The following is a 26,896-nucleotide window of genomic DNA, read 5'->3' as shown; positions in this document are numbered from 1 at the left end:
AGAGTGGGAACATCAAGGCCCCTGACTAATGAATATCAAGTTTGCCCTTGAACCTCACTGGGCTTTGCCATTCCCAGGCCCCAGACAAGGGCTGAGGCATGTCTGAGACCAGCTGCAGGGGGACAAGGCTATGGCTCATCTCAGACACTTTGACAGGCCCGGCCTTTGCTGTGCATATTTAGGGCCTGCCTAGCGTCTCCCCTGGCAACCAGGCAGAGCAGGAGACCTGGCCAGAATCCCGTCTGTGCTCTGCTGAGAAGTCAGCTAGGGGGAGAGACTGTCTGCCAGCATTAGAGAACTCTTTCCATGCTGGTTTCATCTGTCACAGTGACAAGAACTTCTCACACAATTCATGTGGGTGTATGCTTGAAGAAGAAGACAGAGAAGGGAAGAAAAAACAGGATAAGAAAATCCTCCAGTTTTCTGCATACTCCCTTTTCATCAGCATTGCACAAACCCGTTCACATTACTCAGATCTGAAAGTCTCTAATGCATTTTGCTGCAGTAACTGGAAGCTTTTAGGCACATAATTTGGCCAAACCATGTCAAAACTTTTTACAGGAACCTAGTCATTAAACTGAGATCCAACTTATGCAGGTGCTTAACTGGCTTTTAGATGGTGGGAATGTAAATTTAGTAAATGTGTAAAGACTGCATTTGTTATGTGGAACAGGGAACAGCATGCACACACATATATATATATATATATATATATATATATATATATATATATATATATATATATAGCCATATATATAACAATAACATTATTACCACCTGCCTCCTGCATGCTCCCAGAGTTTTGACTCGCCAGGGCATGAACTTCCCAAGACCACTGAAGACGTCATGTGGTATCTGGCACCAAATCATGATAATTTAAGTCCTGTAGGTTGTGATTGGCAACCTCCAGGGCTCACACTAGTTTTCCAGCACATCCCACATGCCATATGCTCCGTAAAATAGAGATCAGAAGAATGTGGAGACCAAGTCAATGGCTTGAACTCTATTATGTTTCTCAAACTGAAAAAAGGGACCACCACTAGGGAATACGAATGCCATGAAAGGGATACTTGGTCCACAACAATGCTGATGTAGGTGGTACATGTCAAAGTATTATCTTCATGAATTACAGGACACAAGATTTCCCAGCAAAACATTGCCCAGAGCATTACTCTGGTGCCTCATTTAACCCAGGTAAGGCTGGGTTCACACTGCAATCTGCAGTCTGTTTAACGTATACGTTTTATGAAAAGAATGGATGAAAAAACAGATTCAATTGTTTGAATCCGTTTGGATATGTTTTTCCATTGACTTCCATTATAAAAAAAAAAATTTAAAACGGATCAAAATGGATGCATTTTTTTCCTTTTTTTTAGTGTACACAAAAATGGGGTTGAGTTCATTTTTTCCTATTTTAAAAGTAACCATTTAAAAACAGCTATGTTAGACTGCAAAAACGCAGTAAGAACCAAGCCTAAGCAATGTACATGCACCCACCTATCCACATGTCAAAAAAGAAAATATGATTGATCAGACAACCCTATTCCATTGGTCTATGGTCCAGTTCTGATGCTCATACACAAGAAGCTGCATTGCTCTGTGTGTTCTGGCACCTTTCTATCATAGTCAGCGTTAACTCTTTCAGCAGTTTGTCCTACAGTAACTCTTCTGTGGATCGGGCCAAATGGGCTAGCTGACATTATCCAGATGGTCCCCATCTATCCCCTGTTATCTCCAAGGTATAACTTATATTTTAATAATTATATTTTATAAATTATTGCATGCTGGCAAAACCATGTCTACATGTAATGACCCCTGGCAACATTATAGCAATATTGTCTGGCCCTTGTTTATTGCATGTGGGTATGGTTGGCCCATAAGTCTACAGGCACATTAAAGGGGTATTCCTTTTTTGCACTCCTAGAACAAATTGTCCCAACGCCGACTGGTGCTAGTCACTGATCCCCAGTTTTTAGAGACCACTTCCACACTTCTCAGGGCCACCATTCCTCTGTTGCAAACTTTTTGAAATGACAGTCTATTTGGCACAGATGGGGAAACCCCATCTTGTCATAACTCGCACCTCCGGGTTATGCATACATGTACCCGCGACTCTCTGTTAGTTCCTGCCCACTACTTGTCACACTACTAAGCTGTACATGAGCTGATTTCAGTGGTGGGCTTGGCTTGTGCATACTAGGCCAGGCTCAACACTCAGACACAAGCGTGAGCGAGAAAGGTCAGAAAGAGGGGAGAGAAAGGGGAGTGAGACAAAGTGGACCGTCTACAGAGGACTTTTCAGCTCTCGTGTGTGTGTGGGGGGGGGGGGCTAAGTGATGTGCAGAAGCCCAGGAGAGGGCTTGATTATAGAACAGTTTATTATAAAGATTACAAGATTACAATCATTATTGAATACAATAATGATAATGAATAATAATAGAATTATAACAATAATAATAATAACAATAGAAGAAGAAGAGAATAATAAATATTTTTGTGGAATACCCCTTTAATATTAGTGTTGGGAGGTTTTATACCAACAAAACACTACTGTGGATATGTTTGTGGTGTGTTCTTTTACAAAACTGCCATGGCAGTTTTTGTGCCAAAACCAGAAGTGGAGCCAAAAGGAAAGAGAACTAAAAGTCCTTCCTTTATATTTTCTATCGCAATTGAATCCACTTCTGGCACAGAAACTGCAGTGGAAGTTTTCCAAAAAAACCCTGCCATGTGTGAAACCAGCCTAAACCTTATACTAGAGCGTTGTGTCATCAAATAAAAAATATATTCTACTAAATTCACATGGGGTACAATATATATTTTCTTTTAACCTCCACCCAATTCCTGTGTATAGCACCAGTCTAATTCCGAGCAGGAAGCGCTGGGGGCATGACCACCAGCCCTAAGAGGGGTAGGGAGGGGAGAAGGGAGGGGAGACTCTTACACTGGGAGGCGGCCCGCCCCCGGTACTTCATGCCTGGCCATTCATGTAAAAAACCCAAAGTGAAGTACCTGATGGTACACTCGCTTTAACAAAGCAGAGGATGATAGATCTCTCATTGCAAACAACTATATTGCCAGTAGATTAAGCAGTTTTTTTGTGCCTGCTTTTCAAGCCAAAAAACATAGAAATGAACAAACCTCAAGTACTAAGACTGCCTGGAAAACATGGATACAGCCATAGGCTGGGTTCACACTATGTATATTTGAGGCTGTATTTGGTCCTCATAGCAACCAAAACCAGGAGTGGATTGAAAACACAGAAAGGCTCTGTCCACACAATGTTGTAATTGAGTGGATGGCCGCCATATAACGGTAAATAACTGCCATTGTTTCAATATAACAGCCGTTGTTTTAAAATAACAGCACATATTTGCCATTAAATTACGCCATCCACTCAATTACAACATTATGTGAACAGAGCCTTTCTGTGTTTTCAATCCACTCCTTGTTTTGGTTGCTATACAGCCTCAAACATACAGCCTCAAATATACGTAGTGTGAACATAGCCATAGATTGTATTCTTGTTTTCCAGGACTCCCTAGGGCTGCATCCAACTTCTTCAGCCACCAGTAATCAAATGCTCCATGCTTAGGTTCAGACGAACCAGACCATCATCTCTACAAACAAATTCACTTTATGCTAGTATTGCATTGAGACAGGAATCACAGTCGCAGTTTTTACAGAAGTTTTTGGATGTAGTTTTCCAGCCAATCAAATGAGAACATAAAGGAAGGCATTTTTGCTGAATTTACTTATGACTTGTGTATCATAAACTGCATGTGTGATTCCAGACGGAAATACTTGCATGCCTGTCAATGTCTTTTGCTTGCACTCTGCTTTTAGGAAATTATGCTGAACGCTAACAAGGAAAGGTTATAGTAATAGTAATGTTATATGTTTATATTGTTATCGCCTTGCTTTGCATAACTAAAACAGTGGGCAGATTGTTCAGGTGGCTGATTTCCGTTTCTTAGCATAGTCAAGGCACCACTCCCCCCTTTATCTGTGTGCAGTGGTCTGTTCCACAACACACAGAGCATGTCTACTCAGCTGACTGCATCACTGAGGAGCAGACCATTGCACCCACATAATAAATGGGCCTGACCGCCATAAGAAACTATTTTTTATATTTTATGCTTTTCTCTTGGGATGTAAAGTAAAGCAATAATGAATGAATACAAATGTCCATTATAATAAAAATACACTTTCCGCTCTGTATAAGTGCACGCTGATATTGGAAAACGAAATCTCCTTATGGAAATTGAGCATCAGAAGGGTTAGTTATTTGTAAATGAATACATGTCTGCGCAATGTAACATGTAGAAGAAATGATAACATATACTTCCACTTTGTGCTTCTGCCTGGTATGTGCTTATATCTACCTCCCTGTTTTCTCCTTCAGAATAAGATCCTAATAAAATCCAAAAGCACACGAGTCAATTCCACGCACTGTGCTCACACCAGCAAGAGATGCAAAGCCACGCATAAGGTCTCATCCCTGGCTTTACATGCCACTCTGCCTTAAATTCTCTGCTGTTACTGGCACAAAGCCCCAAACAGCCCATCCATGGATTATCACCCTTATCTGCAGATTAGAACGGACAGGGCCACAGCTGAGCTTGGAAGCATGCAAAGGAACGCCCACTCTTTTCTTCTGCACAGACCCATTTAACATACTGAAGTGCTTCTTGTGGAAGTCTCGGAAAAGGCTTAGCCATTCTCGATATCTTCTTTCTACCCTGATACCCAGCAATAGAAATTACTAGCACTAACTTGGGAACAGCAATTAACATTCTACCATCTCAGATTCAGGTTATAAACAAGAGCGCCGTGGATCTGAAATGTAGATCTGCCCTGAGGATCCTGCTGTAATCCTCCCCACTTCTATTTCTGCCAATGGGCACGATGACTAAATATTGCTAAGCTTCACCATGAGGGAAACCAGAAATATAACGCTAAAAACTAATCATCCAGTCAATCTAAATGAAGCAGAATTAAGGTGTGAAAATGTACAACTGGTAGTCAATTTAACCCTAAAGGACTGGCTCCATTTACATTCATGGCAGTGAATTGCAATAGCGCCAGGTCTCATCATCACTTCCATCACATTCTGGAAATGCACAGGTGGCCCTATTATTATTCAACAATTAATGAAGTGCTAGAGACATTATCTGCCTACATCTTACTGCTGCAAGACAGCCCAGATTGACAACAAGAACCACTGATACTTCACCAGAATTAATCATTTCATGCATTTTACGGTCTCATAGCCTCTGTGCAAGGAAAGGGTTAACCTCTGCTTCTGACACGGCCAAAGCACAGAGTGATTACGTGACTTTAACTGGGCCAACCAGCCTTTCCAGAGAAAATACATTATCCCCATATTCATTTAGAAGCTTTCCTCATATGGAATTTTTTTTATCCCCACAGGCATATCTTTTTTAGATCAACATGGTAAAGACTTTGCAGAGCAATTAGTGCCTGGTAATGAAGACCATGTAAGTAAAGAAAGTGCGTCTTATACAAGAGGGTTAGGTAAGAGAAAATTATTGGGGGGCTTTTAGTGACTGACAACATAAGCCTATTCACTATGATGGAATTTATGTAGTTTGGGAGGTGGCTTGGTTCTCTGTTGAACCTGAAGGACATATGTCAACCGTACATTGGCTATGTTCACGCAAAGTCCAAAAAAGGGAAAAAAATTGTCCGTTTTTATGTTTAAAAAGATGTCCGTTATCATTTTAAGTGGGTTAACTAAAATGCATTGAAGTCTTTGGAATAACTGATGTCTTTTTCACACATGTTATTGAATATGTCCGCCTTAAAAGACGTCCTACATTCAATACAATGTGTCCGTTTTCCCATAGACGTCAATGCATTTTATTTAAGGCACATAAAATGATGCAATACCGGATGTTTTTTTAACCACAAAAAGCGGACGCCTTTTTCCTTTTTTGGACGTTGTGTGAACATAGCCAAACTATGTAACTGTATGTGACTAACATCTAGTGCCAGGGAGAGTGTAGCCATATTAACAGCCATCCACACTATACTGTACTGTATGTATCACTGCTGGATTTTTACCTTGGTGCATTTACATGACCTGCTTTGGAAAGATATGGTACCTGGATACATTATGGGAAGATAAGCCAGTGGATTCAGTGTGATGCTTTAAGGCCCTATTACACAAAACGATTATAAGCAGCTGTATTTGGCCGATTATCAGCCATTACAACCGATAATTTCTTTGAGTAGTAAAAGGCAACGATCAGCCAACGTGAACAATGTTGGCTGATCATTGTCTTTCAACATTTTCAACATGTTAAAAAGACTTATGACTAGGAAAGCAACAATCTGCTGCCATCGCTCCCCACAAGCCCCCCTCCTGCACTTACCCGCTTGCTGTTGGTGCATGTAGACACACCGGCAGCTTGCGGGAAATGAGGAGCCAGCGAGCGCTGACGTGGCAGGTCAGCGATTGCTTGCTCCCGCTGATCGCCCTGTGTAATAGGGGCTTTAGACACCATAAGGTCCTGGCATTTATACAGATGCTACTGTAATGCATACCACCTACCTAAACCTTGATGCAGACCAAGTACATCCACTTATCACAAATTTGTTTTGGCTACAAATGCGGAAATACTGACCTAACTACAATTTGTGAGCATAGCCTGTCTGTATTATGGATCTATAATTTGGACATATTTAATTATTGCTTCAGTATTTGATCCATATTTTGTACAGGAAATATTGATGGGTGTCTTGTAAACAGTGAATTGAATTACACTTGGAGGCCATGTTCACATGACGTATTGTACCTGCAAACAGCCGGTCTCTGCAAAGATCATCCCGGCCGGTACTGCAGTACCAGCTGGATGATCTTTATGGCCGTAGAGTTCTGATATAGGCACATCGGTGCGCGCTCATATCAGAACTTTCCATAGAACACCGTGAAGCAAGCGGCAGCAGCCGCTCCTCCACAATGTGCACTGACTTGGTTTTCGACGGCTGCTATTCAATGAATAGCAGCCACAAAAAAATGAAATTTCAGTTCTTTGCAACGCCGCTTGGGATCCCGGCCGGAGCGTATACTATGTGTATACGCTCTGGCCGGGATCCCATAGAAGAACATGCAGCGTAGCTATTCGTACAAAGTACGGCCGCTTTTGCCGATTGCAACAACAGCCATATTTTTACGCTGTGTGAACATAGCCTGAATATGTTTGTATTTTATACAGCCAACTAACATAGCTCCATATTACAGATGGAACAAGAGATGGATGCAATACTGATGATTAATATGCTTGTTTGTAAGAGGCCCTAGAAGGAAAGCTGACCATAGGGTCTGATAGTACAAGAAGTACAAGAGGGAATATTGTAATGTAAAGGCTAGGTCTTCCATAACAGCTTCTGAACACCCCCAAAATATATGTGACGGTAACTTGGAAAGATGAGTCTGTGCTACACCTCACATGTGGTAGACCACAAACATAGATTTTGGAGCTTATTTACTAAGATGTATCCGGCAGCAAATAGTCAGGTTTTTATCCATTTTTAGTGATCCAACATATTTATTAAAGGTGTGCAACAAAATTTGGCCAAAAACCTGACAAACCTGTAATTTTTGTCCAAAAACTCGTCAAGTGGGTGTGTCATGGGTGTGTCCTTTAAAACCCACCACAGCCAACAGAATTACTAAGTGAACCATCATTTTTTATTCTAAAAAAAACAGCCACCTCTAGTCTGGTGTTATGGTCGGGTTTTAGTTTTGTCCTGTGAAAAACCTTCCGGGTTTACATGGGGTGTGCACCCCATCAATGAATTAGTGTGCACAGTTTATATGTTCATGTTCATAACATTAATGAATTGTTAGCAAATGAGGCTCATTGTGTCGATGGACAGCACAGAAAGTAAGAAAACTCAGTATACAACTTTTCAACACAACGCTTTCAAGCCTGCAGGCTTGATGGCAAATATGCTGGATGCTGGGTGAATGGAAATAAGCCCTAACCCTCTTATTTTTACCCTTATGTTAAATGTTGTGTGTTTTACTTTTACTTTTTGGTGATATACTTTGTGCCCAGTGTGTGCTTGTAGTACAGTGAATTATAGCAAGGTTGTGACTCTTTCCATTTTGTGTGAAATAGTAATTTACTGTTTGACACATAACTAGGCCAAATATGTCATGCATCTTCTGAAGGGTAATCTAGATAACGCTAGTTTGGGTTGATACATTCATAATTCTTATTATCTTAGTTGTAGTAGTGAAAGGGATTTGATTAGGGGAATGGTTGCTGGTGCCTATATATCATTGTAGACTGCATCTCAACAGGAGGAGTTCTTGTCTGCTGACCCTGGTGCGGCTTTTGGTTACTTATCTTTCTCTCCAAGACCTATTACTGATTTATATTTTATTTTATAAACCTTTACTCTATCAATTCTACTTTTACTGTGTAAGGCCATGTTAACACAATGTATCTTTTGCTTAAATCACGGCCGCTGTTGCAATTTGCAACAACGGCCATGATTTATGCAGAAGATACGTTGTATTTGAATGAATAGAATCATGGCCGGAGTGTATACACATGGGGGGGGGATTTATGAAGACTGGCGTACAAGTACGCTGGTCTTATATAAGACCCTGCCCCCTTTTCCCAGGCAGGACTCACTAAGAGGCACATGCCTCTTAGTGAATCTGGCCAGTTGGGCGCCGGAATCAGCGCCCGGTGTACTAAATCTACACCTGCTTCCAAGCAGGTGTAGATTTGGATCATAATCATGATAAAGGAGGCGCAAGAGGAGGCCACGCCTCCTCCTCGCCTCGTCATGCCCCCCCCCCAAACTCCCCAAGCCTGCCCATCCGGCAAGCGGGGCGTACGGGAGGCGTATGCCAGGGAGAAGGGGCGAATCTGCACCTTCTACCTGGCGTACGCCTCGGGCATATCATTCAGATATGTCAGTTCACACAATTGAGCGTACTGCTCTAGCCGCACTCTCCATTGTGTGCTATGGTGAATCGGGATGCAGACACACACTGAAGCACCAGCATCCCAATTCAACAGAAATGAAGATCATCCAGCCAGTACTGCAGTACAGGCCAAGATGATTTTCTCTGACACTGGCCGTTCTGTGACCCAGGCAGGTCTCAGAACAGCCGGTCTCATACGCTGTGTGAACATGACCTCATACTGTTATACAGCAATTCATTTTCCATTTATCTTCTAAGCGTCTTGGTTTCAAAGTATTTATCTGTTCATTAGAATCATTGAGAACCATTTAGTGTTACACTAGTGATGCACACTTTGTGGGATCTTTAGCTGTAAATGGCTGTTAGGCCGCTGTGATGCTAAACCCTGTCTGAGTTACTGGGCACAGTTACCAAGATGCCAGCTTGGAGAACTAAGAGGTGCTGAGCTTTATTTTAGGCCCATGTAGAACATAATGTTAACATGATGATGGGCCAGAACACTGGTTATGAGAGACCAAGAAAGGTATTAAACAGTAGTGTTTGGTGTTAGTGGGATATAGTGCAAAGTCACCATATGCACCGTCAAAGGAGTCTGCAAGCTTTGTGGAGGATGGAACAGGCCTCATTCACAATCAGAATGTATGCACCTTTGGGCTGTAGACAGAGGTGGAGTGATCAGGAAGACAAGTAAATTTACATCAGAAAACCCATTTATGCTATGTTCCCACACAGTATTTTTGCTCAGTATTTTGCAACCAAAACCAGGAGTTTATTGAAAGCACAGAAAGGCTATGTTCACATACTGCTGAAATTGAGTGAATTTCTGCCATTTAATGGAAAATAATTGCTGTTATTTTAAAACAACAGCCATTGTATTGAAATAATGTCCATTATTTACCATTAAATGACGGCCATCCACTCAATTTCAAGAGTGTGTGACCATAGCCTTTCTGGATTTTCAATAAACTCCTAGTTTTGGTAGCAAAATACTTACACTTATACACCAAATAAGAGCAACTCGAGCATGCTTGAGTTCGATCATTCGGCATTTGAATGCCAGCAGCTGAAGAAGTTGCATGCAACATGCATGCATGGAGTACTAGAAAACATAGATACAGCCTATGGCTATGTTCACACACTGAATGAACAACCGCTGTTGTTCAGCACTCAAAGACAACGGCCGTTCTAGTGACTGTCAAACAAGGGTCATTATTGCAGTGAATATTGCATTGATTGCAATACGCGACAGCCGGAAATAATTGACAAGTCAATTATTTCCACCGCCATATTGAACAACGGCCATAGTTCAATACGCTGAGTGAACAATGGCCATTGTTTGCATTGACTTCAATGCAACACTTTTTTTATGACAAGAACAGCTGTTATTTTAATTGCAAACAGCGGCCGTTCTAATCATAAAAAATATGTTGTGTAAACATAGCCTATGGCTGCAACCAACTTCTTCAGCCACCAGTATTCAAACACAGAATGATCGGACTCGAGCATGCTCGAGTTGCGCTCATCTCTATTATACATTTCTCCTGCTTCCAACATAGCTTCAAGAACTGTTCACTAGCTGCCTATTTTGTCCCTTTCCTTGACAAGCGCTATTGTTACAATAGTCAGATAATCAATGTTATTCACTACCTTTTTCGTGTGACGGCTGATTGGTGTACATGGGGATAAAGGCGATAACAACATGCTGTGTCACAGATTTCGGTTGAAGCAAAGTAGAGACAGGTAGAAAGAGTTTTGCTGTATCTGTAATGTTGTATGTGAGTTGTTTTTTTATCCGGTCGCGCTGGTTCCACTTTGCTCCTTAAGAACTGCTAGGCAAGCAATTTGAAGTAGATTGAAATCATGTGTCAAAGCGAGCCAGCAAGCCCCAGTTGTCACTCGATATGCTTTTATAACATTGCTAGCATGAAAAATTGTTATGTACTAATAACAGGTATGTCATAAAGCCGCAATAGTTGTTGCATCCTGCAAACTCTTGATGTGTAAATAAAAGCACTACAGCTCCCTTCATTGGGCTGCAGTATTATTCATCATTAAGTTTCATTATGACTTGGTACACCTTTTCATTTAAATGTCAGGACTAGGTGCCAGGCTATACTTTATACATAATGGCAGGTCCACTCATTCATTGCTTGCTTTTCTTTTCAATCATTTGATTTTCAATGTATATGCATTGAAACTCCAGATGACTTTCATGCAGTTATTTCAGAACTTAGATTGGTGGATGTAATTTTATTTTTCATTTTATTTGGTTGCTTACTCGACAAGCCAAAATGTTATTACATCCCGCATTTATAAATGCCACACAGCCTCTATTGTCTAAAAGCTCATTGTAAATGTCTATTATAAGTTATAAAGCAATTACATTAAATCTGCATATCAACTAATTGCTGGGATCCTAGAAGGGACTAACACATTTTATGTTGTTTTTCTTGTTTTTTTAGATTATTTTTAATTTTATATTCTGGAGCACTGATGGGGCTATAGAAGTACTTTTAATAGATTTTAGGGTACTGAGATGAGATGTATTGCGTTCTTTAGTCTTAGAGTTAAAATAATTATATTCATAAGCTCATGTGTTTGTATATATATATATATATATATATATATATATATATATATATGATTTTGTGTTCAGTGCTAACCAATGGATGATGGTGAGAACTATAGAGATGTTAGTATTAGTAATGCAGAGACCTTTGACTTTTACATGACTCTAAGAATCGAGCAACTTCTTCACCCTTAACCCTTACTAGAGGAGGGAGGGAGCTTAGAGGCAGAAGTAAGAGCTGGTATGTATCTTTTCAGGAGTGTGCAATGGAAGACATTATGTACATAGAGGCATGAGGGTAATTTTAGATAGTAGCCCACTGGGTTAATAACCTGAACAACATATGGTCTGACAAATTGGGGAACGAGTTTCCCAAATTTTCCCAACTTTCATACGAAAATTTCTAGTGGATAACCAAACCTTTCCCCAACTTCAAAACCACTGGCACAAAGACCCTTCTTACCAGCCTTTCTTTTTAAGATGCCCTGGACATTAATCAAGTACTTCTGAACTTGTGCCCACACTGTGCACAGATCATTAAAAGGGTTATCCAGCGCTACAAAAACATGGCCACTTTTGCCCCGCTCTTATCTCCAGATTTTGTGGGGTTTGAAACTCAGTTCCATTGAAGTAAATGGAGCTTAATTGCAAACCACATTTGAACTGGAGACAAGAGTGGGGCAAAAGTGGCCATGTTTTTGTAGCGCTGGATAACCCTTTTAATGATGGCATCAGCACCACTGTGATCCGACGGAACCATAGATGATAACACATATCTTGGATGATAACAATAATTACAGAAAAATGATTATGACCCAACAAACTATTATCCCGATAATTTATGGCAAACTCTGTCAAGGCCAGTTCAGACTGTTCGAAGACATAACAACAGAGTGTTTGTGTGACAGTTTGGTAAAACCTCTCCGTTCGACCATTGATACATAAAGTTTTACAAAGAGTTCTCCAAAACTGAGTGACAAATTGTACACCTCAATCGGAGACAATATCCTAAAGTAAACCATGCAACCTACCGACATGTTTAATGAACAGTTCAGCAAGACTTTACAAGGATGGTAACTTCTTTAAAGGAATTAAATGACTCATTCTGCGGAATTTATAGCCAACTACCCAAATTACTGGCCTTCCTTGAAAAGGAGGGAGATCTGTCCTAAAATCCATGGAAATGTGAGTCCACGGGTGCCTGGGGACTGGTTGAGGACACAGTACACAGGCCGGACGAACTCTAGGTACATGTGCACAGGCACAGACCTCACAAGCTTTCACATAGGAACCCACATCTCAAGACAATGCCACCAAAAATGACTAGAAATCAATCTTTGTGCTAGCCAATCCAGAAAGCCCAGATAAATCTGAATCATGTACCTCCTTTAGTAAAGGTAATCGATACTGTGGAGGAACAAAGAGTTTATAACTCTAGTGAGTTTTGATCTCTGTAGCTAAATCAGGTGTACAGGCTGAGATAACTGTTTCTTTGGCCAAAATTGGCACAGGAACTTCCCGAGTAGAGTGGCTGGCAAAAAAACTTCTGAATAATGCATCAGCCTGTACATTCTTAGACCCAGGTCTGTAAGTGAAAATAACATTTAAACGTGTGAAAAACAAAGTCCAATATGCCTTAAAGGGGTTCAAGCCTTTAGCCCTTGCCAGAAAGGTGATATTCTTATGATCTGCAAGAACTGTGGCCTGTGCTATTCCTTGAAGAATCATTTTATATTCAACAACTCTCTATTACCTACATCATAGTTTCTCTTGGTAAAAGAAAATCTACATAAAAAAGGCACACAGACTGAGGTTGGTCATGAAAGCAGACCCTTAAGAGAGTGCTGCCCTCGAATTTGGAAGCATCAATCTGAACCACAAAATGTTAGTATGATCTGCTTGTAGAGGAGCTGAGACAAAACACTGCATTAACATCTTGAAGGCCTCTAAGGCCTCAGGCTGGCATTAACTGACATTCACCCTTTTTTTAGTCATATCTGTCAACAGCCGAACTAAGACTGAAAGATTTTTAATAAATGTATGGTGATAGCGAAGACTAAAAAAATGCTGCAAAGCGCTTTAAAGAGGTTGGACGGAGCCAATCCAGTATGGCCTGGACCTTACCGGGATCCATGCAAAATGAACTTGGGGTTAAAATGTATCCAAGCAAAGGTACCTCCTGAATGAGACTATGGAAAACGTCATTAACCAGATTCTGAAAAACTGCTGGGGCATTGCACAAACCAAAAAGCATCACCAAATACTCAAAATGTCCCCCTGGCGTATTAAAGATGATTTTCCATTCCCCTCCTTGATACGAATGATATTATAAGCCCCCCTCAGATCCAGCTTAGAAAACCACTTTTCCCCTTGAATCTAATTGAACAGATCCGGAATCAGGGTCAAAGGATATTGATCCTTGAAGAGTCGTATTTTTTCTTTTTCTTTTTTTTGCAGAAATCAATAGTCCAGGCGATTTTAAGAAACTTTGTAATTGGGTTTATTAGCCAAATCTGCCATTATCTGCATTTAAAAAGCCTTTTCCCAGGTCCCCCCCTCCTCTCCTTTCTCTCATCCACTGCTCAAAATCCGGAAATTGTGACTTGTTGCATCAGACGTACCCAATCTGCTCTATGGAGAGGGGAGGGGGGAGGAGGGAGGGGGGAGGAGGGAGGAGGGAGTTAGCCGACAGCAGAAAGCAGATTACAGGAGAGGATTACAGGCACAGAGCTGGGGGACAGCTGTAATCAGAGCTCAGAGAGGTCAGTGGTGACTGTCATAGGAGATAAAGGGTGAGGTATTTGTAGATTAACTCTTTGTTGTCCTGTTTTGGTTTTTTATTTAGCTCTCTCCATAGGAGAACAATGAAGACAGGGGGGAGAGCTTCAAACTGCTTTTTTAGGATAAAAATGCATTTTTCGGCTAATAAACCTAATTACAAAGTTTCTTAAAATCGCCGGTACTCCCATGGGGGAACCGAGGGTCGAATATGACATTTCTGCAGACTGTCTGTTATATTGTTCTATACTGCTTCATGGCAACCCTCTCTGGCCAAGAGAGATTGTAAATTCTACACTTACGGTATTTAACTCCAGGTAACCGAACAGTCATAGGATCTATGGAGGAAGGGGGAGAATCTCTGAATGGGCCTTTGAAAAAAGGCAGGCATTTGCTATAACTCAATGTTGCCAACTACAATAGGAAAACATCTAGAAAAGCACATATGTCCCACCTAATCAATTCACTCAGAACTCCAGTCAAACACGGGGTTGTTTTTCTGAAGCCACTACAATCCCAAAACTATAGCCACAGGCAAACCCTCCATCACAAATAGAATACATTTCTCAGTATGCACTGACCCCACCAACATTTCAAGCTCAGGGGTGCACAGTTGGATCACTCCCTTGACCAGCAGAGTAGAATCAATGGCTACTACTCGCAGAGGTTTAGAATGAGGCATACAGGGAAGAGTCTGATGTCTAGCAAAAGAAACATCTATAAAATTTGACGCAGACCCAGAATCTAAAAAAAAATAAAAAATTCCAGTGCCGCATTGTTGATAGACAGTAATTTTTTTGGATACAATAGGAAGAACTTCACCTAGGTGACCCTCTTGACAGTCACCTAGGCGCTAGAGTTTTTGACTTTCCTGTCTTTCCTTTAATGCAGTCAAGGATGAAATGTCTGTTCTCTTCACAGTAGTAACAAAGACCTTGAGCGGAATCTTTTTAAATCACTGACAGTGGATATGGAGGAATGGGTTTGCCAGGGGTTACTTCTGAGATGGCAGAAACTGGGGTGACAGTGGGGTGGACCAGTGGGGTGGAAGACTTTTCCTGTTGTCTCTCTGTAAACCCGTCAGTCTAACCAAACTGTCAAAGCCATAGCTTCATCAAGAGAGGCAGAAGTAGGATAAGCAACCTGCATTTCTTTAACATAGCCAGCTAATACTAAGCAAAACTGACACCTGAGTGTGAGATCATTTCACCTAGAAGAAATGACCCAGCGCTGGGAGAGTGCCACTGGGGTTTTCTGACTGGAAGTCTCCTGCAACTGCATCCTCTGTGCAAAATCCTGGACCAACTGTGTAAGTCCCTGCATCTGCTCTACTAGTGCCATCATGGTGTCCATGATGCATGGAGAGCAGTAATATTGGCCTGTGATAATGTCACATCAGGGATATGAGTGAGCTTTGATCTGACCAACAGCCTCTGTCCCTACATACTTGCCAGTCTTGTACTGGGCCGCATGCGACAACTTGGTGAACATCTCTACACTGCTATGTGCTGGGGACGTCAGGTGGTGCAATTAGTCAAGCAATCCAGGTCAAAACACTGCACCAAAACGTCAGGACACAAATCAGAGTTTAAGAGAGTAACAGGTAAACAAGCCAGGGATGAATACCAAAATAGCAATGCAGTACTGAATCAGAAACCAGAGGGATTACTGTAAGCCAAGCCAAGGTCGGGAACACAGTCAGTAGCACAATACAAAAACACATAACAAAAGCCAAAGGTCAGAGAAAAACACAGGAAATAAGTTCAGAACACAAGGACAGAGCAGAACCGAAAACTATCACAGGCACAGCTGAGATACCCAGAGAGGTTTAAATGAAGTGCCCGGAAGCCGCCCCTGAAGCTGACTGGTAAAACCTCCTACCCTGCGTAATACACCCCTTACCCAGAGTGGCTGTATACCTGGGACTTTCACAATGGCAGAGCTATTGCTGAGTGAGCCCTAACATATATATCTTATATATAGAGAGAGGGAAATTAAAAGGAATATTTTTATAAAATGTATGCCTTGAAATGTACCAATACTACAGTAATACTATACATTGTCTAGTGCTGCAAATTGAACTACAACAGTACCAACAGTGCAAGGAATACTGTTGCCTTCCTTACTCCTCCTACATCAGCACATTGCACCAAAAATTAAGGTTTGTCTATAATAACTACACCCCTGGTACTGGTAATCCACACATGCACAGGGCCTAAGGCATTGGGTATAAAAGACGCAATGCATGCGACCATAGAGCCCCTGTATATTTCTATTCTGATAAAACAGATTGCACATATTCTGTGATTCACTGCAACATCCTACATAAGCATTAATACTCTGCATATAAATATCCAAAGTAAAACCATGGCATTTGAGCAATAGCATCTTCCTACAGATGCCTACAAAGGCATTTGGCTCAGCAACGAAATCACCGGATTAGTAACATGCAACATGTCAACAGCTAAAAATACCCTGGCTCTACAGTTTCCAGCTCTTACACATACTTACATCCCTCAAGTCAATGAATGAGTTAACTCTAGTCTTATATGCTAGCAGTTTAAAATGTCTGACTTAATCCAATGAGGTGAAAGGGGTGTGTGTATGCCAGAGAGACCGGGCTTCCAACAAACACTGCTGCTCTTCCCTACTGAATACACACAGTATAAATACAATGAGGATATGGCAGGAAGAGCATCCGTTCTTTCCTCCACAACCCCCATTGGTATACATGCTCCAGTCCCCTCCACCAAGACACCCCCCACGTTCCCATCGCTCCCTAGAATAAATTAAAGCTGGGCATCTGTACAATAGCGGCAGACATAAATTAAGAAGTGCTCTGCCAATCTTTTCACAATTTGACGGTTACAGTAGCTCTTCAAATGTAGTGACAGCTTGGAGTCCTTTCATCTTCCTGTTCATGTCATATTTCCTCCCCTTCCGTGCCTTCCATCCTTTATTTTATCATTTCATTTTTCTGTGGCGGAGCACTAAGATATTTACTTCCCTTTCACCTAAATCAGATTCAAGTTCAGGATATTTGGAGCTATAATACAGCTTTAATTAAGAGTATTACATTTCCATTATGTCTATAAAAAAAAATAAAAAAAATAATTTGTCATGACAAATTAAGTGATATCTGTCCCTGTTGGTGGATGATGGTAAACAGAGTATCTGCATTGTCCCCAAAAAATAAGGCATGTTAACTCTTCTCCTCATTCTAAATGATCCCTAGAAATCTTTGTACTGGTCACTTATTCAGTGTTCATGAGAGTCATTGCTATAAAGTATGCAGGACTCTGGGAACACTATTTGGATGCAAACACAGCCCTGGAATTCTTCAGACATTGCTGCATTCACCAATTATATATGGATGATGAAGCTCTGTAGCTCCTATTTAATGAGCTAGGGCTTGATGTTCAAGGAGAACAAGTGGATCTAACTGGTGAAGATACGGGGTCAACATCTGTTAATGAATGAAGGCCAGTATATCTATGGAAATAGGGCATACACAGGCATTCTGCCGCTCGAGAGGGTAATAGAAATAGAGCTTTTTAAAAATTTTAGTTAGGTTTATTCATTAGATGCACATTCATCAACATAGGCTTACAAGGCAACTATAGATCCTGATATATGCATCGTGAACAAGACGCCAATACTTATCAGAAGTAGTTCCTACCCCTTTGGCCTCTTTTTTCTCTGTGTTTTTCCCTTGTAGAAAAAATTGATGAATTGTGTTTTTGGTGGTCCATTTATCATATGTTTTTTGTTGTTGTTGTTGTTGTTTTATTCCCATAGAAATGCCTATGGGAAGGAAATACCCCATCTAAAGCATGCTGTTTCTTGGGGGGGAAAAAAACACTAAAAACAACACCTTTGTAGACTTAAAAAAAAAAAGATCATAAAACCTCAATGAAGAATATTGGCGTGAAACCACTCAAAATGTCTGTTTGCAGTGATTGTGACACTAACATATTGGGGAACTGTACTAGAATTTTTTTGTAGATATTGACTAAGGCCTATTTACCGCCAGCTGAAGAGAGACAATAAATCAAGTTTGTTGCCTTCCTCAAACATCTTGTGTATGGCACCTAACACTGACTGAAACTTACAACTAAATCTAGTATATACATTGATTCTCTTTGCTGCTCCGTTTTCCTGGTCATCCTATTTCTGGATATAATTGCCCTATCTGGCTCAATTGACACCACATTTATCCGCTCTGCTGGGGTAGCAAGAAAAATGAACCAACAGTATTCTGTGACATATCCATAGGTGTCTATGGACCAAGTATATGCCAAAAGAGTATCCTTCTGGCATACATATGACACATTAATATCTGGATATCTGGATCTGTTTGTGAATAGCATTGAAAGGCATAGATAGCATATCTCTATTGATCTCTATAGATAGCACTATTCTCTAATGAACGTCATACAGATGCATATGTTCTTGTATACAGTGTCATAAAATAAAAATAAAAAATATATATACATAAACTGTATGCTCCAAAGTTACTTAACAAAACTCACACCATACTAGCCCAAATCCTTAACTAATTTCAATGACACTAGATGTAAAGCGCCTTTAATTTACATATTATAAGTAGTGTTGAGCGAACCTGTCAAAGCGTTTGGATTCGGATAACGTTGCCAGTTCACTCAATACTAATTATAGGACATTTACGATCTGTGCAGATTTGTTGCAGAAACATCTAGGACCAAGAACAGCTTCATACATGTAAATGGGCACCACACAGATTTCTGCAACCCCATTGAGATGAGTGGGTGACTATACAGTTATAAATGGTCATAGAACTAAAGAAAAAAAATACCTGGTTCATTTATTGATTTGTTGATGATTTATAATCAAATCTAGAAGTTAGGCTAACTAAATAAAACCGAGAGAGAATATATAGTGACACGCTGAGGTGAATTTCACACTACACACTATATTGCCTACTGCATATCACTATTCATAAATTATGAGTGGAGGAATGCATATACTAAATTTCTATGGTTGTTGTTAGTTTTAATAGCAAATAAAAACGTAAAATAAACTGATAACTAGGAAAGATAACAATATAAAAAGACACAATAGCAGTGGTTTTATTAAGGGGAATGGGGATATTTTTCTGTTTTTTAAGCTTAATTTATGACGAGATAAAATGTGTGTCTGGTGTATTCAGCACAGTTCCCAGCCCCCTTCCTCCATTCCTATCACACAAGCTTTGCCTAGTGCAGAGACAAAATATTCATTGGCACCCTATCAGACATGCATGCAAGAAACTAATTAACATGGGCAGACATGCAACCAGCGATAAAGCTCGCCCCACACTCTCACACATACGCACACACACACACATACACACAAACAAGCCAGCCTTGTCTGGGGGGACATTGAAAAAGGCTTTGTTGCTAATTTAGGCATCTGTCTGAGTCTGGTCTGGTTCTCCTGGCTGGACCATTTTTTCCCACCCCCTTTGACAATGCTGGGAACATGCCCAGAGACCCCTCATTCAAATCCTCCTTCAACAATGCTGTCATTGTGCTATCATAGAGAAAAGGGGAAGGGGAGGAGGAGATCTGAATAAAATTGTTAACCCACGAAAGTGTTTACTAACAGACTCTGCAGCTGTCTGACAAACCAACAGTCATGGGGACGGCAGAACTTAGGAGGTGGGGGCTTGTAAAAAAAAAAAAAAAAACATTTACTTAAATCTGGTCTTGTGGTTGAATGTCAGTCCCTATAAAACACACCACACAGGCTGCTATTGTGTGCTGGAGAAAAACCAACAACAGAAGCACAGTGTAACCATTATTATGGGTTTGGACTAATGATGTGGTTACAACATGGTGTCTATTGGGACAATGCTGTTTATTTGTGGATATACAGCAACAATAAATTACCAGCCTTGTCTACAGGAAGGAGAACACTGAGCAGATGCAGTCCCGGCGACGTCCATGTCTAGGAACATTGACAGTCATCTTATATTTTTGGATCGCCTGTAGTATGTTTAGAAGACAACTATTCTATGAATTATATTGCTGGATCACAGTTTACTAGCAGTTATTCTACTGTAAAATGCTTAATGCCATAATAAAGTATCTCATGAACCTGTCCTTTGCAGATGTAGTTGTATGTACAGATACTAACATGTTTTTATAACATAGGATAGTGTACTTCAAATATACTTATGTCCGATAATCTATTATTTTCTTTAGCATCAGGATAAAGGGGAAGAAGCAAAGATGGCTGCCTAGCGAAAAGCTCCACGCTTGGCTTTAGGGAAATAATAAGAATGCTTCCTACTAAGGGTTAATACAGTACCGCTAGTGACAGGATAGCTATAGTGGCTGCACAGGTGGGGTCACACCTTGGTCCCGGTATCTAAGGGGATAAAAGGCATCACACCTATGCAAGAAGACATATAGTAGTATACATATCATGTGACATCAGAGGTGACAAGTGGGTGAATGGCCACAAAACACCAAGGACTGGGACAAAAAAAACTTAAAGGGGTTTTCCTATTGAGGAGGATGTGACATACACTCTACCTCTCCTGTAGTTTTACACAAATCATAGAATACCATCATGTTGACAGAGGCACCATCCAACCAGCACACAGGTGTGGGGGATATTGAGGGGGGAGCTAGATTATTAGAGAGAACAGGGTCACAGTATTTGAGTAAGTTCCTTATTTCCTTGGTTAATACAGTTCACAGTACAAGTTAATTAAGGTGGCCAACCCTTTGTCCGTAAGGACACCATTATCTGAATGATGCACTGAGCCAATGGAATAATGGAAACTAGAGATTGTTTGTATATGTTAAAAGTTTTATTGGAAAGTTCCAAGGATAACTTAAATGTATTTGAGTAAACCTGTTCTCATTCTAGGCTAAAAAGTCAGATAGGTGGCCCTGCAGAGTGATTGACAGCTATCTCCATATGTCCATTCATACAAAGCTACCAATCACTGATTAGCACCGCCCTCTAGCCTGAGCCCAGAATGAGCACAGGATTACATGAACAAATGGCAATACAAAGGTATGGATCAATGTGCTCATCTCTACCTGTTTTATAACATGATGTCTACAGACTGGACTACATTTTCAATGTGAGAAGTTCCCATTAAGTTTGGGAATTTTAGGTGCTTTCTAGAATGCAGATATTTACAGTATATAATAGGGATCTGCATTGTGTGGCCTTCAGAATTACCCTCAATCTTCTTACTAAAGATATCTTATTGGTAGTCTCTAAAACAAAGATCTGCATTAAAGGGGTTATCCAGCGCTACAAAAACATGGCCACTTTTCCCCCCTCTCGTCTCCAGGTCAGGTGTGGTTTGTAATTAAGCTCCTTTTACTTTAATGGAACTGAGTTTGAAACCCCACTAGAAATTAGCGAACCTCGAGCATGCTTGAGTCCATCCGAACCCGAACTTTCGGCATTTGATTAGCGGTGGCTGCTAAAGTTGGATAAAGCCCTAAGGCTATGTGGCAAACATGGATATAGTCATTGGCTGTATCCATGTTTTCCAGACAACCTCAGAGCTTTATCTAAGTTCATCAGCCACTGCTAATCAAATGCCAAACGATCGGGTTCGCTCATCTCTAAACCCCACTCAATCTGGAGACAAGAGAGGGGGAAAAGTGGCCATGTTTTTGTAGAACTGGATAAACCTTTTAAGCACAGTGGAGTTTATGTAATGTAAATTTAATCTAGTTGTATACATTTAAACCCCAAGACGTATGTTAAGAACTTGTAAGACTCAAGATTATCTATCGTCATGTGTTCCCCTATAGGCAGCCAAGTATGAACGAAGAAGCCGCCCCGCTGCAACTTTTTACACTAAATCACATTGTAAAGGTTTACCTTGGTGTGGGTTTGCCAAAGTCTGTTCCAACAACTATAATAGAATCTGAATCGCAGTACTTTACACACTGAACACTGAAATTAATTTTTTCTTTCTTTTTTCTTGCCCTTAGGTACAAAGTGAAGGTTCCAAGAAAATATATTTATATTTCAGATTTGCTGCCTAATGCTATCCTATATTTCCGAAGCCATGAAATAAATGTCAGTAGACAATGTAAAATGACTTGATAATGCACTTATGGAGGTCATATTGTTGATGTTGCCAAGCAACATGGCTGATGTTCCATTGTCCCCAGGCTGTTCAGCTCTATAGAAGTTTCTACTTATTTTCCCATACAAAAGAAAAGATAGACTATGGATTTGGAATCCAAACTTGGACTACAAAGAGTAATTCATTATCGTGTTCTGTATGTAAATATTCTAAATAGCTTCGCCTTCTGTAGGATTTTCCAGCACAAAATAACCTTCCCTTTTCATACTATTTCAAATAATGGGCATCTGATTATATCATATCCTTACAGTGAACCTGAATGAGGATAAGGGAGAGGAGCTGAGCTCTGGGATGTATAGGATGTTATATGATTTCACACAGGATTCTGAGAAAGAAGCAAAGAAAATCCTGCCAGGACTCTTAGGAAAGGGAGAGTAAGAGTCCTACACCCTGCCCATACAAAATGATTGACAGCTTTCCCTGTATCAGTGTGTGTATACAAAAGGCTGTCAATTACTGCGTGTGGGTGGGGTAATCAGGACTCTCACAGTTTTTCATAGGAGTCCTGATAAGGGGCACTTCAATCAACTAGTTTCAGAAAATTATATAGATTTGTAATTTACTTGTATTTAAAAATCTCCAGTCTTCCAGTACTTATCAGCTGTTGTATGTCCTGCAGAAAGTAGTTTTTCTAGTCAGACACAGTGCTCTCTGCTGCCACCTCTGTCCATGACAGGGACTATCCAGAGCAGCAGCAAATCTTCATAGAAAACATCTCCTGCTCTGGACAGTTCCTGTCATGGACAGAGGTGGCAGCAGAGAGCCCCATATGAGACAGGATAAAATACATAACTAACATGAAGAGGGTGGGGAGGAGGGACGGAGGGGTGGTGCAAAGTTAGGGCACAGATATTCTAAGCCACGCCTGTTGGGCACGGGGCTGCAAGTTTAAAAGTTAAGTTGTTTTTTAGGACAATAACTGCATCACCTGCCGAACGGACCCCAGGAGAGATCTTGGATTAAAAGCAGCTATCTGAAGGTAGAAGTGGTTTAGGGGGACAGATTGTGGGTACAGAGTGACTTTAAACAATATTTTGCAATTCTATACTGTCACAATAACGATGCACCAGTGCTTGTTATAGAAAGACATACATTATTTATACCCCATGTCCAGTACACTGGTTTCAAGGCTAAATACATGAAAAGTAGACATAAACCTTTTTACAGTTTTATGTTGTCCTGACTATAAGTGCTTGGTGCATAAACAACCATTAAGGTTTATAAGCCACTTTGCATTGACAAATACTTATTCAAGGTCCAAATGCACTTGGTCTTCATATCCCTCAAGGACAGTCTTTTCTAATACTATATTTTACATAAAGTCATATGTGCAGGCATCTATTTGAAAGGAAGGCAGGACTAGAAACATACAAATATTTGCTATCTCCAAGAAGGTTGTATGTGTTATACAAATAGATCTAAACAAGAAATCCTGCTGACAACTTGTGGCTAAGCAATAGAAAATAGGTGCCGTCAGATGTACTGACAGCACCTTGCACAACGCACCTCATGATGTGTGAGGGTAGCACATGGACCCATCACTGTTCTCCCACCGGACCTACAAGACTGAGGAGAAAAGGTGCACACTTTATCCTGTTGTTGATGCTGTCATCTCTCATGACTTTATCACTTGAAAGACTCTTAGGGGAGTGTGTGCAACTGGCCATCAAAGGCAATGTATCTGAATCATTCCAGATTTATGTGGTCAATAGTAAATGTGCAGTCAGTAAAAAAAAAATCTATGTCCTAAAGGTAGATCTCAAATTAAAAATAAATATATATATATGTATATCTAATATATAGTAGAAAAGAAAAAAATCAGATGCGTTAAGAATAAAATATGTATGTCAGTAAATTTCTAAACTTGATACACAACCTTACCAGTTTCTGGTCAATGTATCAAGTTGTTAAAGAGACTGTTTCTTTAGGATCTGTCATCAATGTCTATCTGATCGCATTCGACTGGAGTGCCATCTGCCATAAAAGTGTCAAGGATATTAGAAAAAATACTGTGCCAGTTTATGTACTGTTGGTTCCGCTAAGCTTTCTCTAGAGGTGATATGGTCAACTCATTGTACACAAGAATCAACTGTGTGGCCAAGCCAAGCCAACAGGAGACAGGGTGGTACAATGCTTCTTAGCGCAGCTGGCACTTTGTTCTAGCATTTGGTGACGATCATATCGGCAGACATCCAGTTATTTTCCATGAAGTGTTCCCTAATGATATGCTATAAATGTTTGTGTTGTGTTGACCTCTTCGATTATGGTAGGAGTAACTAAAAATTAAAAAATAAAATAAAAATAAACCTAAAAAAAGAGCAAAGGTGCACATACACATTAATAAAAAGCCGGACAAACCTCTACGTTCACTGGGACCAGTTGACAGAATAATGTTTATGGGGCCCATTGCGAGGGTTGGGAATGTTAGATTTGAACTTCTATTGTTCTCAAAGAGATAATCTGCCACCAGAATGTGCAGGTGGCTTGCCCAATCTCTCTCTACTGTTGACACATGAACATTTGGCTGAGCTGAGCATTCAAATGTTCAAACGGTTATTGATGAGTACCTTAAAGAGGCACTGTTGTGAATATAAAAAAAAAGTAAGAAATCAGCAGGGGTTGTGATCACAAGCAGTTTTGCAATATACTCGCTTTTTTCAGGTTTCCTATGTTTAAATCAACATTATGCACACGCCAAACTGTGGTCCGTGCTCCCTCCATGCTGATATTTAGTCTTTTCTCTGTTTAAAAAAAAGAGACCAAACACAGGAAGTCCCAGTTCCTTCTGCACTCATGCAAGGAAAGAGACTTGTTCATTATGCAGGTTGTATATCAACTGAGGCAATTAATTAATCATATTATAACTATTATGCAGCTTCCCAGGAGACAATGTTCTTTGTTATACAACAATTCAGTCAGTATAATATCACAGTGTGGTTACAGAGTTTTTGGTGCTATGTGACAGGAGAGCTGACCATACAATGCACGCACTCCCAGGATTCTCTGCTTCTAAATGCACAGCAGCTGTACCCTGCAAAGTAAAGACTCATCCTGTTCTGTGTGTGCTTGGTTATAGCTGTTAATCAATACTAAATCATGGCTGTTTGGTCTCTTTTTCTGAACAGAGAAAAGACCAAGTTTCTTCATGGACGGAGTATGGACAACAGTTTGACCACAGTTTGGAAGGAACACACCTAGTTGCCATATGTATAACAATAATTTAAACACAGAAAAAAAAGAAAGAGATAAACAAACTGCTTGAAATCACAACCCTTGTTGATTTCTTTAAAAAAAAATTGCAAGAATGTATCTTTATGACTGAAACACTGGAAATTCCACCTCTACACTGTGATCAAGGGGAATGTTGTAAGGGGGGTTGCTTGACCTGTTCACATCCTACTGGGCAATATAGGCTGCTAACTTGTTCTTTGGATAGGATATATGTATTGTTTTTTCGTGGATAGCCTATATGGCCTATATGAATAAAAAGAATATGTATACAGTACGTAGGAGATATAATCAAACTGCCTCTTTCTGTATTTTATCAGTATTTTCATAATTTTTTCATTCTCTTTCTCAAAACTTAGGGGGGAATTCCACTCAAACATAACTTTTGATATGTTGCCACCCATGGTGAGACTAACAATTCATTCCATAACACAAAATCCTGTGTGTAAGCCTCTCTCTCTCTCTGTCTCCCCCTCCCCCCCTCCCTTTTGAGACAACTGATGTAAACAAGTCGCTGGCTGGCTTTATCTGCAATTTTGTGGCTTCTTTGTAATGCTAGGAGAGTTATTCTAAGGTCAAGTTGCTAATAAACTCACTGTGATTAATCCTCCCAGCATTACAAAGAAGCTACAATGTTGCAGATAAAGCCTGCCAGGGACCTGTTTACATCAGCTGTCTCATAAAGGAGATAGGAGGGGGAGAAAAGCTCACAGAGAGAAAAGCTCACACACAGATTTTTGTGTTTTCAGCAGAAAACAGCAGCTCAGAGCTGGGTGAAGGAGACTGAATAGATAATAACAAGTATGGAAAGAATTGTTACTCTCACCATGGGCAGCAAAATATCAGTATTTACTATCGAGAAATATGGTTACAATACTGATGACATATGATGGATACTCATGCACTCAGTGACACAGGCCCTAAAGGTAATGTCACCGAGGTTTTTTCACAGCTACATACTGATATATTCTAGCATTTTTCAAATTGTATTTGTTTCTATTATTTTTTTTTTGTATATTGTATTATGGCCTGCTATCTTGCCTAAGCTATTTCAACAGCATTTAGAGATATGCTTTACAGCAATTCCCATGGAATGATAATACACAGGACCTGTCCCATTCTGATGAATAAGAAAGGCTTCTGAGCATGCCCAATGACCTTTTTAGAGGTCATTCTACAGGAAGTCCCAGTTTTGTTTAAGCCC

General features: G+C 40.3%; 1 long non-coding RNA gene across 1 annotated transcript in view; it reads left to right on the top strand.

Annotated features, from left to right (window-relative positions):
- Positions 1 to 226: 226 nt before the first annotated feature.
- Positions 227 to 26,896, top strand: part of LOC138780029 (uncharacterized) — a 35,669-nt gene continuing 8,999 nt past the window's right edge. Inside the window, exons 1-2 of the long non-coding RNA XR_011361225.1 lie at positions 227 to 597; positions 5,434 to 5,501. This is a non-coding gene — a long non-coding RNA (uncharacterized lncRNA). The remainder of the gene's footprint in view (positions 598 to 5,433; positions 5,502 to 26,896) is intronic.

This window comes from Dendropsophus ebraccatus, chromosome 1 (assembly GCF_027789765.1).
Source record: "Dendropsophus ebraccatus isolate aDenEbr1 chromosome 1, aDenEbr1.pat, whole genome shotgun sequence".
Taxonomy (NCBI): domain Eukaryota; kingdom Metazoa; phylum Chordata; class Amphibia; order Anura; family Hylidae; genus Dendropsophus; species Dendropsophus ebraccatus.
Note: the sequence above shows the minus strand (reverse complement) of the source record. Positions and strands in the feature narration are given on the sequence as shown.